This window comes from Canis lupus, chromosome 7 (assembly GCF_048164855.1).
Source record: "Canis lupus baileyi chromosome 7, mCanLup2.hap1, whole genome shotgun sequence".
In the NCBI taxonomy this organism is placed as follows: domain Eukaryota; kingdom Metazoa; phylum Chordata; class Mammalia; order Carnivora; family Canidae; genus Canis; species Canis lupus.
The window spans coordinates 11,311,309-11,327,010 of NC_132844.1; the positions used below are offsets into that span (position 1 = coordinate 11,311,309).

General features: G+C 34.5%; 2 long non-coding RNA genes across 2 annotated transcripts in view; one reads left to right on the forward strand and one right to left on the reverse strand.

Annotated features, from left to right (window-relative positions):
- Positions 1-15,702, forward strand: part of LOC140636229 (uncharacterized) — a 320,561-nt gene that overhangs the window by 153,512 nt on the left and 151,347 nt on the right. The window lies entirely within an intron of this gene.
- LOC140636228 (uncharacterized) overlaps positions 7,940-15,702 on the reverse strand; it is a 49,870-nt gene continuing 42,107 nt past the window's right edge. Inside the window, exon 3 of the long non-coding RNA XR_012033523.1 lies at positions 7,940-8,010. This is a non-coding gene — a long non-coding RNA (uncharacterized lncRNA). The remainder of the gene's footprint in view (positions 8,011-15,702) is intronic.

Here is a 15,702-nt window from a genome sequence, read left to right on the forward strand (position 1 = left end):
CAGAAAGCAGAATCAGAACTATAAACACAGAGAAAAAAGTGATGATTGTCAGAAGGGAGAGAGTGGGAGAGGTTTGGGCAAAATATGAGAAGGGGAAAGGGAGACACAGGCTTCTAGTAATGGAATGAATAAGTCATAGAAATGAAAGGCACAGCATATGGAATACAGTCAATGATATGATGTGATGTAACTGGAAAGATGGTAGCTACATTTATGGTGACAATCACATAATGCATAGACTTGTCAAATAACTGGGTTGTATACCAGAAACTAATGTAACATTGCATGTCAACTGCACTCAGAAAAAAAAAAAAAGTGATGACCAAAGAGTGAAATGCACATAATTGTTATTATGTAGGTTGCCTTCATTGATAATGGTAAGTCCCAGGATAAGATGTGAGTGTGTGGCTAAGGCCAAGTTGAGGGCACGATCATTGTAATGTCAATTACGGAAACAAGGAGCCTGGGGGTTCAAGTACATGTATACTGGAATCACCTAGAATTATGACTTGAATAGCATGGAAAGAATGGACAGTGAGCCAAGAACAGACCTCTTTGCTACACACAGGTTGGGTAACTGGGACCTGAAAATGACAATGTCCTATGAAGAGCAGCAGGTGACATAATCTATGGATGTGTTATTCAAATGGAGTATTTTAGAGAGATTATAGATTCTATAAAGAAAGCAAAGAAGGACAAAAGGACCACTACCACACTTCCCAGCCTGACAATGACAATACTTTCTAACACTCTAGAGGACTGCAAGGGAGATAGTGTCCACAGGGAGAAGCCAACTGTTTTTTTTTTTTTTTTTTTTTTTTTTCTGGTACAGTAAAATAATAGAAATGCTTAAACAAGATATTGAAAAAATAGAATATTTTGCTGCTGATGGTCTTTGAATTCCGTAGGGCATAGGATTTAATTTTTTTTTTTTTTTTTAATTTAAGGATGCCTCAGTGGTGCAGTGATTGAGCATCTGCCTTTGGCTCAGGGTGTGATCCCAGAGCCCCCAAATCAAGTCCCATATCGGGCTCTCAGCAGAGAGCCTGCTTCTCCCTCTATGTCTCTGCCTCTCTCCCTGTGTCTCTCATAAATAAATAAATAAAACCTTTATAAATTTTCAAATTTAACTTCAATTAATTAATATATAATGTATTATTGGTTTCAGAGGTAGAGGCCAATGATACATTAGTCTTATATCAAACCCAGTGCTCATTGCATCACATGCCCTCCTTAATGTTCATCACCCAGTTATTTGTAGAATTTCTGAATGTGAAGAATGTAATAAGGATGTAGAACAGGAGATGTTCAGAGCTTCATGTAGATTAGTGTGTATGGGAGAAGCAGATTATCTGGATATCGGGAGCCTTTAATGGTGAATGTATAATAGGACCAAAAAAGCCATAATCATATTTTTTTTCCTGGCTGATTCAAGGCTGAAAAGGGTATTCAGACTGACGTTTGAGGGGTGGGAATTGTAGATGTCTACACTCTGTGTTCACACTCAGTAATGAAAACAAGTAAGCTGAGGAAAACTGCACGTGGATACTCTGCTTAACCTTAAATAATTCAAGTGAAAAGCTTAAGGGAGGTGTGATCTTATTTCCAGCATCTGAAGCTTAAATTTGACCTAGGTCTCTCCCTGGGCCTGATTCTGAGTCCTCTCACCTTAAATATCTCCATTTCACATCAGGGCCTCTCATCTTATACCATTTATGCTTTCGACCATCAAGATTATATGTTCAGCCCTGACCTTTCCCTAGAAATTTAGATGTGTTTCCTCAAAATATGTATCTGACATCTGTACTTGAATGTCTAGGGGGCATTTCAAACTTAACTGTCCGAAACAGAACTCTTGAACTTCAGATGTTTTCTTCAAAGGTTCTCTTTTATTTTCCACGTCTCAATCAAAAGCCCTAACATCCATGCTACATTTCAAGACAAAAAATTGGGATCATCCTTCTTTCTTCCTTCATTTTAGCCAGATGTGTCAGTACATCCTCTTGAATACCTATCAACCTGAGATCAATCTCCTTGTGTTCGTCTAAACTATAATCTAAACAATCTTCATTCCCTGGCTCGACTGATTTAACATCCTGATAACTAATCTTCTGATCTTGCCTCTACAGGATTGATTTTATATCCAGAAGTCAGGCTGATGTTCTAAAAATAAAAGTAGGTGATCTACCTACCTATGCCCTCTTCCTACTGCCACTCCTACCATCAGCGCACACTCTTCAAAGACTTTCTCTCGCTTTGAGAAAATAACTAAGTTCTTTACCCCAGTCTATAAATCCCTGTGTGATCTAGCTCCTGCCTCTTTCTCCAGTGTCACATCAGTTCACTTTTTCTCTTGCTCATTATGCTTTAGTCACATTGGTCTTTCCTCTGTTCTTTGTAACTGAAGCTTGTTACTTTCCTAAGGTCAGTCGCAAGCTGTTTCTCTGCGTGAAATGCTCTTCCCCTTGTTCTCACGAAGAATAGCTCTTTCTTACTTTTCCCCCCCATGAAATATCACTTCTTCAGGAAAGCTTTTTTTTTTTTTTTTTTCCCCTCGAACATTCAGGGGATGGATACATCATTTCAGCCTGATTTTACTCTCTGAAAAGTAGTTTGTATCACCTGACGCTGTCTTGCTCTGAGACATTTCCGGTCATGTCTACTGCTCTAGTCCCAGTGTTTACAGTGCACCTACTTAGTGCACTATATAGACTCATTGGATGAATGAGAAGATGCATGGGTGACTGTGAATGACAGCCTGGCCCGATGACCTCTCTTCTCACATCTTAACCTACCCTACTCCAAGCCACAGTGGGCTTCCTCTTAGTACATGGTAAGGTGTTAAGCTCCTTTCCATATCAGGGCCTTTCACCTGTTGTTTGTTCTCTCTCCATGTGACACATTCCCCCCCGCCCCCGTGTCCCCTCCTCACCTCCTGAACTTGTGTTCATCCTTCAGATTCCAGCTCAAATAAGTCCTCCTCATGGAAATTTAGTCTGCTACAAGGGAATATTTTCATTATAAAGTTTCATAACACCAAGTGCCGCTTTCTTGAAGGACATATCTGGGTTGTAGTTTCTTTTTCCAATGATTTTTTCTCGTGTTTCTCCTCAACAGAACTGTAAACTCCTCAGTCAGGACCGTACCTGTTTTTGCATTCGATTATAACCTCATCAACTAGACAGGTATGCAGTCTTACTCAAAAATATTAATCCGATCTCTTTTACCTCCTTTAATTGTCTAAATAAAAATGAAAATTTAAAGTCCCACAAAAGCAATCAATAAGTAGATCCTCAGCCAGAGCCTATCTATTTCCCATAACCCATGACTTAGCTAAATCAACAATTAGGGCATTTTGAGCTCTAATGGACCATGGATAGCAACTGCTTGGTCTAACAATCAGCTCCCAAAAAAGACAAGTGGAGGGCAAACAATAATTAGATGGCAGAGCTCTATCAACAGTTCAGTAATCCTTGTCCACACCTGAGTGACTCCAATAATAGCTGACATAAGACGCTGGAGGGAATAAGACTGAGCCACCTTGCATGTTGAGCCCTATGCTCATTCTAGTGGGAAGCTGAAAGTTTCTAAAGCAAATAAATTTATAAAGCATATACATTCTAAGGCAAATAAATTAAATAAGTGATGTGTCTTTGGTTGCCAGCAAGATGGTAGGTAGATGTTTCTATTCCTGTCTCTTTTTCTATCCTTAGTTTCTTGTTCAAGCTATGTTTTAAAGAAAGTGAGATTTGGGTAGAAATGGGTCTCTACCTATTTTCCTGAATATACTATCTAGCAGCTCCTGGTTCTACTCCATTCTTATGGTTCTTGTTACTTTTAGTGAAATGTGATAAATTTACATAATGAAATGTGACAAAATAAACAATTAGTCTTTTAAAATATCAATAGAACTAAATAAATAATGTTGACCTAGTATTTTCTGCCACTTTAATTTTTTTTTTTTTTAAGATCACTGTAAGCCAAGAGAATAAAAACTTTAGGCAACCTACTATACCCTAAAGAGCTCAGGACACCTGCTTAGGAATTCTCAGCTATTTGAGCTCTGTTTAGCATCAGGGAATGGGTTTGGAATGGGTCAATGACTTTTTTTTTTTTTTGGAAAAAAAATTGGCTTTGTCCTATCTCAAAACAAAATAATACATATAAAATGAGAACTGCATCAGATGCCAACATTTTGGTGCACTCGGCATATGCCAACCACTATTCCAGGCACCTGTCATGTGTTACTTCAGTTAATCTTCACAACAACTTTGTATATTTGTATTTTTCTTATAACAAATTTGAGGCTCAGAGAAAATAAATCTCTTGCCAAAGTAAGTGCCAAAGTGAAGTTTGAACTCCATGTTGATTTTTCTGCATGAACAGAATGTCAAAAGAAAAACAAGTTAAAAACGCTAAGATTCAACAATAACCTTTGCTAACATAACTAACATCTGTTGAACAACAAGAATAAATAAACACTAGGATAAGCAAATGGGAAGATTAGGAGACTTATTTCTAAGATACTCTGTGTTGGTACATCCAAGCTAGATAATTTGCAGTTACAATGGCCAGAGAAGAGTTACCATTTTCTTTACTTCAATTCAAGAATATTTGGCACCCAGGTGGCTCAGTCAATGAGGTATTTGACTCTTGGTTTTAGCTGAGATCATGATCTCAGAGTCCAGGATCAAGCTCCACGTTGGGCTATGCACTCAAAGGGGAGTCTGCTTCTCTCCTTCTCCTTTTGCCCCTCCCTCTGCTTGTGGGCTCTTGTACTCTCTCTAAAATAAATGAATAAATCTAAGAAAACATCAAGAATATTTGGAAAATAGAATAACAGATGTTCTAATTGTGAGGCTTATACACATTCTGCTGTTGTCAATGGATAATACCTTCACGGTTGATTGTTACAGCTTCATCCATCTGTAACTAGATGCTTGACATAGGACTTATGGTCAGGTAGTGGGATGCAATTTGCTTGTAGATAGGTGTTATAGTTCCTGCCAAAGATGAACTCTTAGAGTAAATGACAGTGAATAATAATAATAGAGATTATCATTCAGAATGCATTTTGTTTGTGTTTTTTATGATTTAGATGAAATCTACCGATGATGACTCTCAGCTTCTGTGCATTATAGTCTGTCCATATGGCCTTTACTTGCAAACAAAATGTGTTCTCAAACTTCGATGGATTCTAGAGCCAACACTGACCTGGGGGAAGAAAACTTTATATAGCACTATGTCATCTCTAAAATTTCTAATGTTTCAGTATTAGATGTTATACCTATATAGCATATTCAATAAGCAGTTGGATTATCTTTTCAGTTATCGTGCTGAAATATAACTGATGGTTTTGGTGGAAAGATTTAGCTTTAAGTGAAGCATGAAAAGAGTGAAGGTTTTTAATTTGCATATGTTTGAGTCTCAGAAGCTCTTAAAAGTGTAGCATAATTTTGTTTATGCCCCTTGGTTATTATTTGCTTCAACTTTGAATAAAAGACTTTTAATCCAAATATTAAAATATACAAGTTTAGGACTTAAAGTAGATACTTACTGGCATAGGAATTGACAAATTGGTGAAACACAATAGAAAAGTCTGAAACAGATGAAAAACAAATAGGAATTTAACGTGTGATGTTTTAAATATATGAAGATCTCTTACAAATCAATCTAGCACTGTATGTTGACTACACTGGAATTAAAATAATATAAAATATAAAAATATGGCTGTAAGCCATCTTGATGCAAATAAACAGGGAAATGGACAAGTTTTTTTTTAATTAGAGTACTTATTAAACATTCACTGTGTATCTAAGAATTTCTATGAAACAGAAATACTTCTTATACCACAGGCTGTGGGTTTTCCTTTTTTTTTTTTTTTCAATTTTTTTAGACCTGTGAAGGTACTATAGAGATTTTGTTACCTAACAATCAAATAACTTATTTATTTATTTATTTATTTATTTATTTATTTATTTATTTAGAGGAAAGTTGGCAGCAGAGAGACAGTGGGAGAGAGAGAATCTTGAGCAAGTTCCTAGCTCAGTATGAAGCCTGACCCGGGGCTTCATCTCACAACACTGAGATCATGACCTGAATTGAAATCCATAGTCAGACATTTAAACGACTGAGCCATTCCGGCTTCCCAAAGAACCATTTAGAAGAAGAATTAAAGGAATGTCATTGCTAAATTTATTGAGACTTTTACTTAGGCTATGCCTAATATCATTTTTAGATTCATGATACATTTTATTTTGAGGTATAGATATGTTTCTCTATTACAATTTTCAACTATATTTCAATTTGAATGTTGTGAATTTAAGAGAAAATATTTATGAAATAACAACCACTAGGTTTATTTCCAGAAAATCTATCATGGGAAGTATGTTTATTATTATAAAACTGAAGTTTATGAAAAGCTTTTTCTTACAGTAGTTTACCAACTAATAAACATGTAAAATATGGATGCTAAAACACATGGATGAAGGTTTTCTAAACAGCTCAATATTTACAAGATCTCTTCCTAAATTACTTATTAATTAAAAATGTAAAATATAACTTTATTGTGGATAAACCTGGAGGATACCACTGAAAAAAAGGCACCAACTCTATCTTCACCAATATTGGAACAAATGACATCAAGTACCATCTTTAAAATGCACATAAATATACACATCATTTCTGTATTATTCCTGTCAATAATAAAAGTCTAAATTTAATCACAAGCGCAGGCAAATTGAAGTTGAAGGACATTCTATAAATTAACTTTTCTTAATTCTCAAAAAGTGTCAATGAAAAGAAACAAGAGAATGGTGAGAATATGCTCCAGAAAAAAGGAAACTAAAAAGCTATGACAGCTAAATTGAGTGTTGGTCCTGAATTTGATCCTGATTCAGGGAAAGATAGCCTTAAAAGAAATTATTCGAACAGTTGATGCCATTAAATATGGACTATGACTTAGACAGTAATGTTGTATTATTGAAATATGTCTGATTTTCAAAACTGCATTAGTTTATGAAAGATAATATGTTTATTCTTAGGAAATGAATATACTAGATACTTTTAGGGACAAAGGTTCTTTAACTTATTCTCTAGTAGTTCAGCAAAATGTAATAATTTGTATATATATATGCACATATAAATATGCTAATGTATAGTGGGGAAGAGGGAAAGAAATGGACAGGAAGAGTAAGGGAGCAGAGAAAGAAAAATAAAGAAAAATTTGAAAAATTGAATAATTGCTAATATGGGTAAAGCGTATAAGGGAATTCCTTACGCTATTCTTGTAGTTTTTCTGAGTACAAAATTCTATCAAAATAAGAATTTACTAGAGTATCTGAGATGTTAAACAATGAAAGGCTATAAAACTATTAGAAGTTCTGTTGCAGAAATTTATTTGTTGGCCTAGAGGTGTTCTCAAGTATATTTTAAAAAAGAAAATTATAAACACATGCTATGTTATAATTCACACACAAAATTTCAATACACCTATGATTTTTGGTGATGTGCGGTAAAAATTCAGACTTTTGTTTGTTACTTCTTTTTCTTTTGCTTACCTCTCTTTGATTTCTCTGTAAGAAACACTGTCTTATAATAAAAGTATTCAAAAATTATCTGAATTTCACAAAATGCCCTTTAAGTATACATATCCCAAGAATAAATTCTTTTTTTTTTTTTTTAAGATTTATTTATTTATTTATTCGTGAAAGAGAGACAGAGACACAGGCAGAGGGAGAAGCAGGTTCCATGCAGGGAGCCCAATGTGGGACTCGATCCTGGGACTCCAGGATCACATCCTGGGCCGAAGGAGGACACTCAACTCCTGGCCACCCAGCCATCCCCCAAGAATAAATTCTTTTTTAATAGGCCTTTAAGCTGTCATTTTAAGTATGTAATATATCAAACTATGGAGTAGAAACCATATTCAGTTGCTTGCCTGTATCAACCGAGTGAGTTTATTCTATCAGCTATTTCATCTTGATTGACTAGGGCTGCGTTGATGTGACACTAAAATGGGGGGAAAAAAGAAAAAAAGAAAAGATCATGCTAATTTTAATATAAATATCCATAGAAACTCAACAATAGAAACCAAGGTGACAAAAGATACACAAATGCGCACACACAAATCAACAATGAATTTAAACCATTTATTTCTGACATATACAATGGAATAACTAAAGGAATTCTTAAAATTCCAAATAGAAACTAATATATACTAATATATAAAATGATCAAGATTACTTTTTATAAAAGAAATTTTGCATTGTTCAATAAAGTGCTACCATACTATAGTTAATTTCCTGAAATCTAACAAGTATATACTTACAATATTAAAATAACCCCCAGTACCTGTGGGAATTAAATAATCATTTGGGGAGTAAATGGAATAATAATTCACTCATTTTTTTATGAATATATTAACAGAACTTTAACAACTGCCAAATCCCTTTTACTTTGACATGTTTTAAGTCAGTTGGGTATAAGATCATATGATAAAAGGATGCCACCCTTTTATGCAAAGGTCATGGTTCATCCCCAGTATTATATTGTTCTTATCAAGGCATTAAAGGTAGTAAGTTACAGAACTGTCAAGGTATTCAGCAAAGAATCTACATATGAAAATTTAAGAGTGGCAGTCTACTAAACAGTGGCAAACTTCTGTAAAGATATTGGATAATTGAAAATAAGTTTCTCTATGTGGAACCTCTCTAAAGTACAGTTTTACACAATCTGCATGTCGTGTCTTTCATAACTGGTTTATGAGAAACATTTTTACTCTGTGGACTTCACATTAAATTATTCTTGTTTCCACTAGGTGGTTCTTCAACTGAAAATTCCTTCTGTAATAATTGACATTGGGCCCTGTATTTTCTTTCTTTTTGCTATTGCTGACAAGAGCAAATCAAGATTGCTATTTGCTAACAATAAACAACCTCTGTAAAAGTACCCTAATCATTTTTTCCTTTGACTTTCTGAACCACTTAGGCAGTGATCTTGCAGTTGATTTTCTTTTGATAATTATTTCAAATTATATAGAAGAAGGAGATGTATCTATTTTAGAGTATGCAAAACAAATTTGCACACATACATGCACACATGCACAATAAATCCCCTTCACACCAAATAATTGGAATATTAATCCCATCACTGTGTTCTTCATACACAAGCAAGTAAAATTTAAAGACTAATGAAAAATAAAAAACTTAGAATCATTTATTTTTAAGCTGGACAATAGAAGAGACAGGATAACTGAAAAGTGAATCAGGTTCATAAAATAGTGTAGAAGAGCAATCTATTTTACAAATAAGCTATATGGTAAAATATTAGAATGTAGGAAGAATAGTTGAAATATAATGTGGTATCTAAGCAGCTTGAGATATTGAACTCATTTTTATCTTAGAGAAGGAAAATAAATCTAGGTTACAAGAGAGTGAAAATTATCATCATCAGCTAATTTATTGGGCATTGTCTACGTGCATAGTTTCACAATTACCATCATTGATCATAAGCAGGCAAGGTGATGTTGACCTTGGGAAATTTCAACAGAATGGAAGAAAGTAGTAAACAACTACAAGTTATCTTTTGTGTTCTAATCCACACTTCCAACAAGGCATGTTGGGGTGGGGGGCAAATGGAAAGCAGATAATTTTGTAATATTTTTACCTCCTACTAGCTTTATTTTATGTTTAAATGGCTAAAGCATAATTAACATGATAAGAGCTTCATGCTTAGGGTACATCTTTATTTTGCAAACCAATTTCAGATTGTTTCTTTGTCATATTCTGAGCAACATATTTACTTGGAAAGGATAATTGTGTTTATTCCATTATGAGCCATCTCCTACAGCTTTTTTTTTTTTACCATCTATTCCTATTCCTTATTATTCAAAAATATTCTTATATATGCATGACTTTCCTTCAACCTACTTTTTAGCTTGTGAAATTGTTTTATCAGATAGCCAAACTTTTTTTTCCCAAAATAATATAATAATCATTTAGCATTAGAAGGTGACTTCTAATTCCTTCCATAAAAGGAAATTTCTTCTATAGCCTAATAATACTATTTAAAATGTTCTACTCCTGAGAATTATGATCCCTCTGGTAAATGGCAGCTTAGTGCAGTAATTCTCAGTGGGTGATGAAAAAACATCTCTCTCACAAACTCAATTTTTCTTAATTAATCTGAATCATTTATTTTTAGGATGGCAAGATAAGGTTACATGATCACAGAGACCACTTCATTTTATTCAACCTCTAAGTATATTGTACTTTTGTAGTTTTCCCATTCCTTATGATATTTCCAGTTTTTCTATATCTTTGAAGTCCACCAAAGCATATAATAGATATAAAGAACATTAGCATAGTAGTTCATCTATGCATTTATCAAAACTCAGGAAAAATTTTATCTGTAGAAAGATCAGGGTTTTTTTTTTTTAAGATTTATTTATTTATTCATGAGAGACACAGACTAAGAGAAAGGTAGAGACATAGGCAGAGGGAGAAGCAGGCTCCTTGCAGGAAGCCCTATGCCTAACTGGATCCGGATCCTGGGATCACGACCTAAGCCAAAGGCAGATGCTCAACCATTGACTCCATATAGGTAATATCATCAGTCCACCTTCTTATGGAAGGTGAAAGAATCTGTTTTGTTCAAGGCAACTAATTTCATTGGCTAATAAAGGGAAGACATTGTTGAAATTTTTTCACATGGTGTTATTCTTTCCCTAATATTGTTTGCAGTTTATGGACAGTTCTCACATTTAATGCTGTTACTAAACTCTTTTCAGCTGCTACAGCATCCTAGCCCATAGACACCCTAAGGCTTTCCTACTGTGAATACTTTAGTTCTAAAAGATAATTTTCCACGATAATACATTTTTAGCTATTGCAATGCTAGAAAGAGCTCCAGAGACAAACTTTCATTTTACACATGAACAAATTTGGCCCCGGAAAAATAAAGTAACTTGCCTAATGCCATACAGATAATAAATTAGGCCCTCTACAAGACTAGAATTGAAATGTATTGACTCACATCCCACTGTTCATTTCATTATACCAGTATTTTCAAAACATTCCTAGCCAAGGTTTGAAATAAATTCCCAAATTTTGTTTTTTGTCTTGTTTCCCACTCCCCTCTTTTTTTTTAGGTTTCAGAGATTCTCAGTACTAGTTTAGAAAGGCTTTGGGGGCCTAAGAAAAGGATGGACTTGTGTTTCTAGCTCTTTCTCTTGGTTCAGTGTGCAGAGACTAGGTTTTTGGAGTTTAGATTTTATTGTCAATTAAATGGGAAGACATGGGAGGTTAAAATAGGTGATTAACTAATATAATTTCATTAGTCTTTGAGAACTCCACTCTGATGCTGTGATGGGTAGGAAGAGGTCTCTTAAACAAACTGAATTTTGGTGAATACATATACATTATATATATATATATATATATATGTATATATATATTAGTTTCTAAGTATTTAAGTCCCCAAGAAGTTCTAAGTTGATATGAATTCATTTAAAAATAATTACCTAGAGAATCAATATTCTATGGGAGTAGAGATGCAGACAAGGCCTGGGGGTAGTAGCTATTGGCAAACTGTACCCAGTCCTTGACCCAATATTGTGAACTTCTAAGGGAGATAATTAACCATGTTGATTACATAAAATGTCTTCTCAATTCTGGAAAAACAAGATGTATCTATACAGATTATTTCCCACTTATAGTATATGCAAATATCAGTGGTTTGCCATCATCACAATGGCAAAGATTATAGAGGTACTAATATGAGTGGCTCATTAAAATATACTTTCAGATTGCTTCTCGGCCTTTTGGCTAAAATCAAGTGTAAAACATACTTTCAGGAATTACCAGCTTTTGAGTAACAGCTTGAACATAAAAGATTACATGAATATAAATGTGTTTAGAGTGCAAATAAATTATATAAAACTTTGAGGTGATGGCTATGAGAATAAGGCTAGAAAGACTAATAGAATAAAAATAAAATAAAACCCCAGTTAGAGAAATAGGCACGTAAAGAAAAGAGAGATGAAACCCTCTTAATCAGATATTACATGTAAATTAATAAGAGAATATATCAAAATTATTTGCTTTACACAGTGTGCTTTTTTTTTTTTCTCACTGCAGTATAGTCATGCAAGAAATACATATTGAATTTTGTCTGTGAGCTGGAAACTGCTCTAGTGCCAGTTACAGTGATGAGAGATTTGGCACCTGCCTTCATGGAGCTGTCATGATGTTTAGAATACTTGTTAAATAGGTAAAAATATTAAATAAATAGAAATTTGACATAGGAATAATTGTTTAACATTGGGATAGAGAGTGGCTTAGGGACAAGAACAGAGAGTGCTTTAGGTAAGGTTTACAAGGAGAATTTTTAGAGAGTACAGTTTTTGACTTGAAACCAAATGGTCAATATGGAAAATAGAGTTCCTGACAGAGAGAAGAGAAAGAGCACAGGCCCTCAAGTGGAAATTAGGTGGTATAAGTTGAAGAACAAAATTAGTACCAACTCTGGAGAGCAGCAGTGAAGGAGAGGGAATATGAGACAAGACAGCAAAATCTGGTCAAAGGATGCATTATCCCATCAGTTAGAATTTGTTTAACCTGCATTTTAAGCAAAGTTATACCTTAAATGACTAGACCCAGCTTCTGAATTAGAGGATTAATAATGTCAAATTTGATTAACTGAACAAAACCAACTCCTTACTTAGGAAAAATCATGAGATTGATACTATTTTTCACGTATTTTTTAACCCTGATGCCTCCATCAACAAAGTGGACAGAAACTGTTTTTTGTTTCGTATTGTTTTGTTTTGTTTTATGATAGTGAAGTTGCCTGTAGTGAAGTAATAAAGTATATTTAATTTTCTATTTATTTACTGTTATATAGGTTGCTTGGGAATGATGTATTAATTACTGTATTACAGAAAGCATAGTGCATTGTTCAGATTGCTCAATTATTATTTATGACAAAGTGAATGAATGAATGAATGAGCCATTGACTAAGTTCATGTGTTCCTAAAAAACCATTTAAATCTCTCAGATAAAATTACCTAACATCCCAAATCATGGAAGGAAGTTATATGGTAGTAAATGACATCATGATTTGGCATGAAAAAAATAGATTCAAAGCATGTGCTTTGTAATTGTAGACCATATTTTTGGGCAAGTCCCCCTTTTTTTTTTTATGGGCAAGTCCCTTAATAAGGAAAGGAAAGCACTTTCCTATTCCTCCTTTTTTGTGAATGAGAAGGAAGTGGGTGACAAAATACCATCAACAAGGATGTTGCATTGTGGATTTTTTAATTATATTTTAAAAAAATATTTTATTTATTTTATTTTAGTTTGAAAGATTTTATTTATTTATTTGAAAGAGCACAAGCAGGGGGAGTAGTGGAGGGAGAGAGTGAAGCAGACTCCCCACTGAGCAGAGAGCCTGATACACAGCTGGATCCAAGGAACCTGGAATCATGACCTGATCCAAAGGCAATGCTTAACCAACTGAGACACCAAGATGCACCTATTTATTTTAGAGAGAGCAAAAATATATTATTTATTTTAGAGAGAGAGAGAGAAGGAGAGAGAGAGAGAGTAAGAGAGAGAGAAAGAGAGAGAGAGAGAAAGTACAAGCACGAGCAGGGAAAGGAACAGAGGGAGCAGGATAAGCAGACTCCACATTGGATGTGGAGCCCAATGCTGGGCTCTATCCCATGACCATGAAATCATGACCCAGCCTGAAACCAAGAGTCAGACGCTTAACTAGCTGAGACACCCAGGCTCCCCTGGAATATGATTTTTTAAACAGGAAGGCTAAGTAAGAAAAAAAAAGAAGGAAAACACAAATTACTAATAACAGAAATGAGAGGACAGCGCTACAGATCTCATGGACCTTAGAAGAACAATAAATATGTACCATAAACAACTCTATGCCCACAAATTTGATAATCATGAAAAGGACCAATTCCTTGGCAGATATACAGAGATTAATAAACCATTGTAAATCAAATAATCTTAAAACCACGACCCAAGTCAATAAAGTTCCATTTTTCTGTATTAACCGTGGCTCTTCTCCCCTCAAAGCACCTACTATTCTGACTTTTATAATCACTCTTTTGCTTTTCATTGTGATTTTTTAAAAAAATATTTATTTATTTGAGAGAGAGAGTGAGAGAAAGAGAGCTAGCATGAGCAGGGTTAGAGGCAGAAGAAGAGGGAGAAGCAGGCTCCCCACTGAGCAGGGCTCTATGTGGGGCTTGATTCCAGGACCCTGGGATCATGACCTGGGCTGAAGGCAGACACTCAACTGACTGAGCCATCCAGGCACTCTGCTTTTCATTATGATTGTATCACCCAAAAGTACATGCCTACTTTTTTAAAACTTTATATCACTTTTTTTTAAAGATTTACTTATTTATTTGAGAGAGAGAGAGAGAGAGAACACATGAGAGTACAAGGAAAAGGAAAGAGAATCTTAGGCGGAGTCCCTAGCTGAGTGCAGAGCCTCTATGCAAGGCTCAATCTCACACCTCCGACCTGAGCTGGATGCTTAACCAACTGTGCTACCCAGGTGCCCTGTGGTAGCAACATGTTATCTAATGATGTAATTTTGTTTCCTTAGTAAGTCACATACCCTTGTGTCAGATGCTCAAAGTTTTTTTGGGTTTCAGTTTTCCGTTTGCTTTTGTTGTTGTTGTTTGGTTGTATTTTGTTGCTTGTTCTGGGTAAATATTCTCAAAATTAAACTATATTCATTCAAAATGTATTTACAAATCTCTTTTGTAAATATTAATTTAAAAATATTTTTCTTTCCTATCTTTTTCTCTTAAAACATTCTTTGTTGAGTTGCTTTTTTTGGTTCTTCTCATTTAGTCTTCATGTGTGAAATGATTTTCTCTTTTATTTCAAATTATTGTATGAGTATGTCACATCATCTCTGAATGTCTTCCTCCTTCTGATATGATATGTTTTGTTAATTCATACCTGGTATCATTTTCTTGATGTCTTTCAATTTATTTTGAAATTTGTTTGGAAATATTAGAGTTTTGATGTGCTTGAGAAGACATATCTCGCTGTGATCATTATGCTTTGTAATCTCTTTTTTCCCATGGAAACATTGCATGAGATTTGGCACTAATACTTCTTTTTCTCACTCATTTTTAAAAGATGTTTGGTTCAGATCATTTTTACTACATCACAGAAACCCACTTTTCTATTGTTTTTGTGTAGTATTTTAAAATACGGCATCTTGCTTTCTGAGTTCTCCTTTTTCTCCCTCTTCCCCACTCTAGTTCCTTCTAGTACTTTCTCCTTAGTATAGTGGACCTTGTTTAGAAGAGAGATTGGGTAGGTCAGTTTTGAATATTCATTGAACCTAGGAAGAGAGATTGGGTAGGTCAGTTTTGAATATTCATTGAACCTAGGCTACTTCAGCAACTTTGTACTTATTATGAGGCCCTTTGCTCTCTTCTACTATCAGAACAAGTAACTCTCCATAGCGATGTAGCAAGCATTCCCAAATTGCCTGTGTATTTTAATGAATAACTTTGAACTATTTTTAGAAGTCCTTTCTTTGTGTTTATAGGTTATTTATATTACAATAAAAGGTTCAAAAGTATTCATGAAAGTAGCTGATAAATATATAAGCAATTTAGTTCTTTTTAGCTAAAGTTGGGCTTAATATAATGTCTGA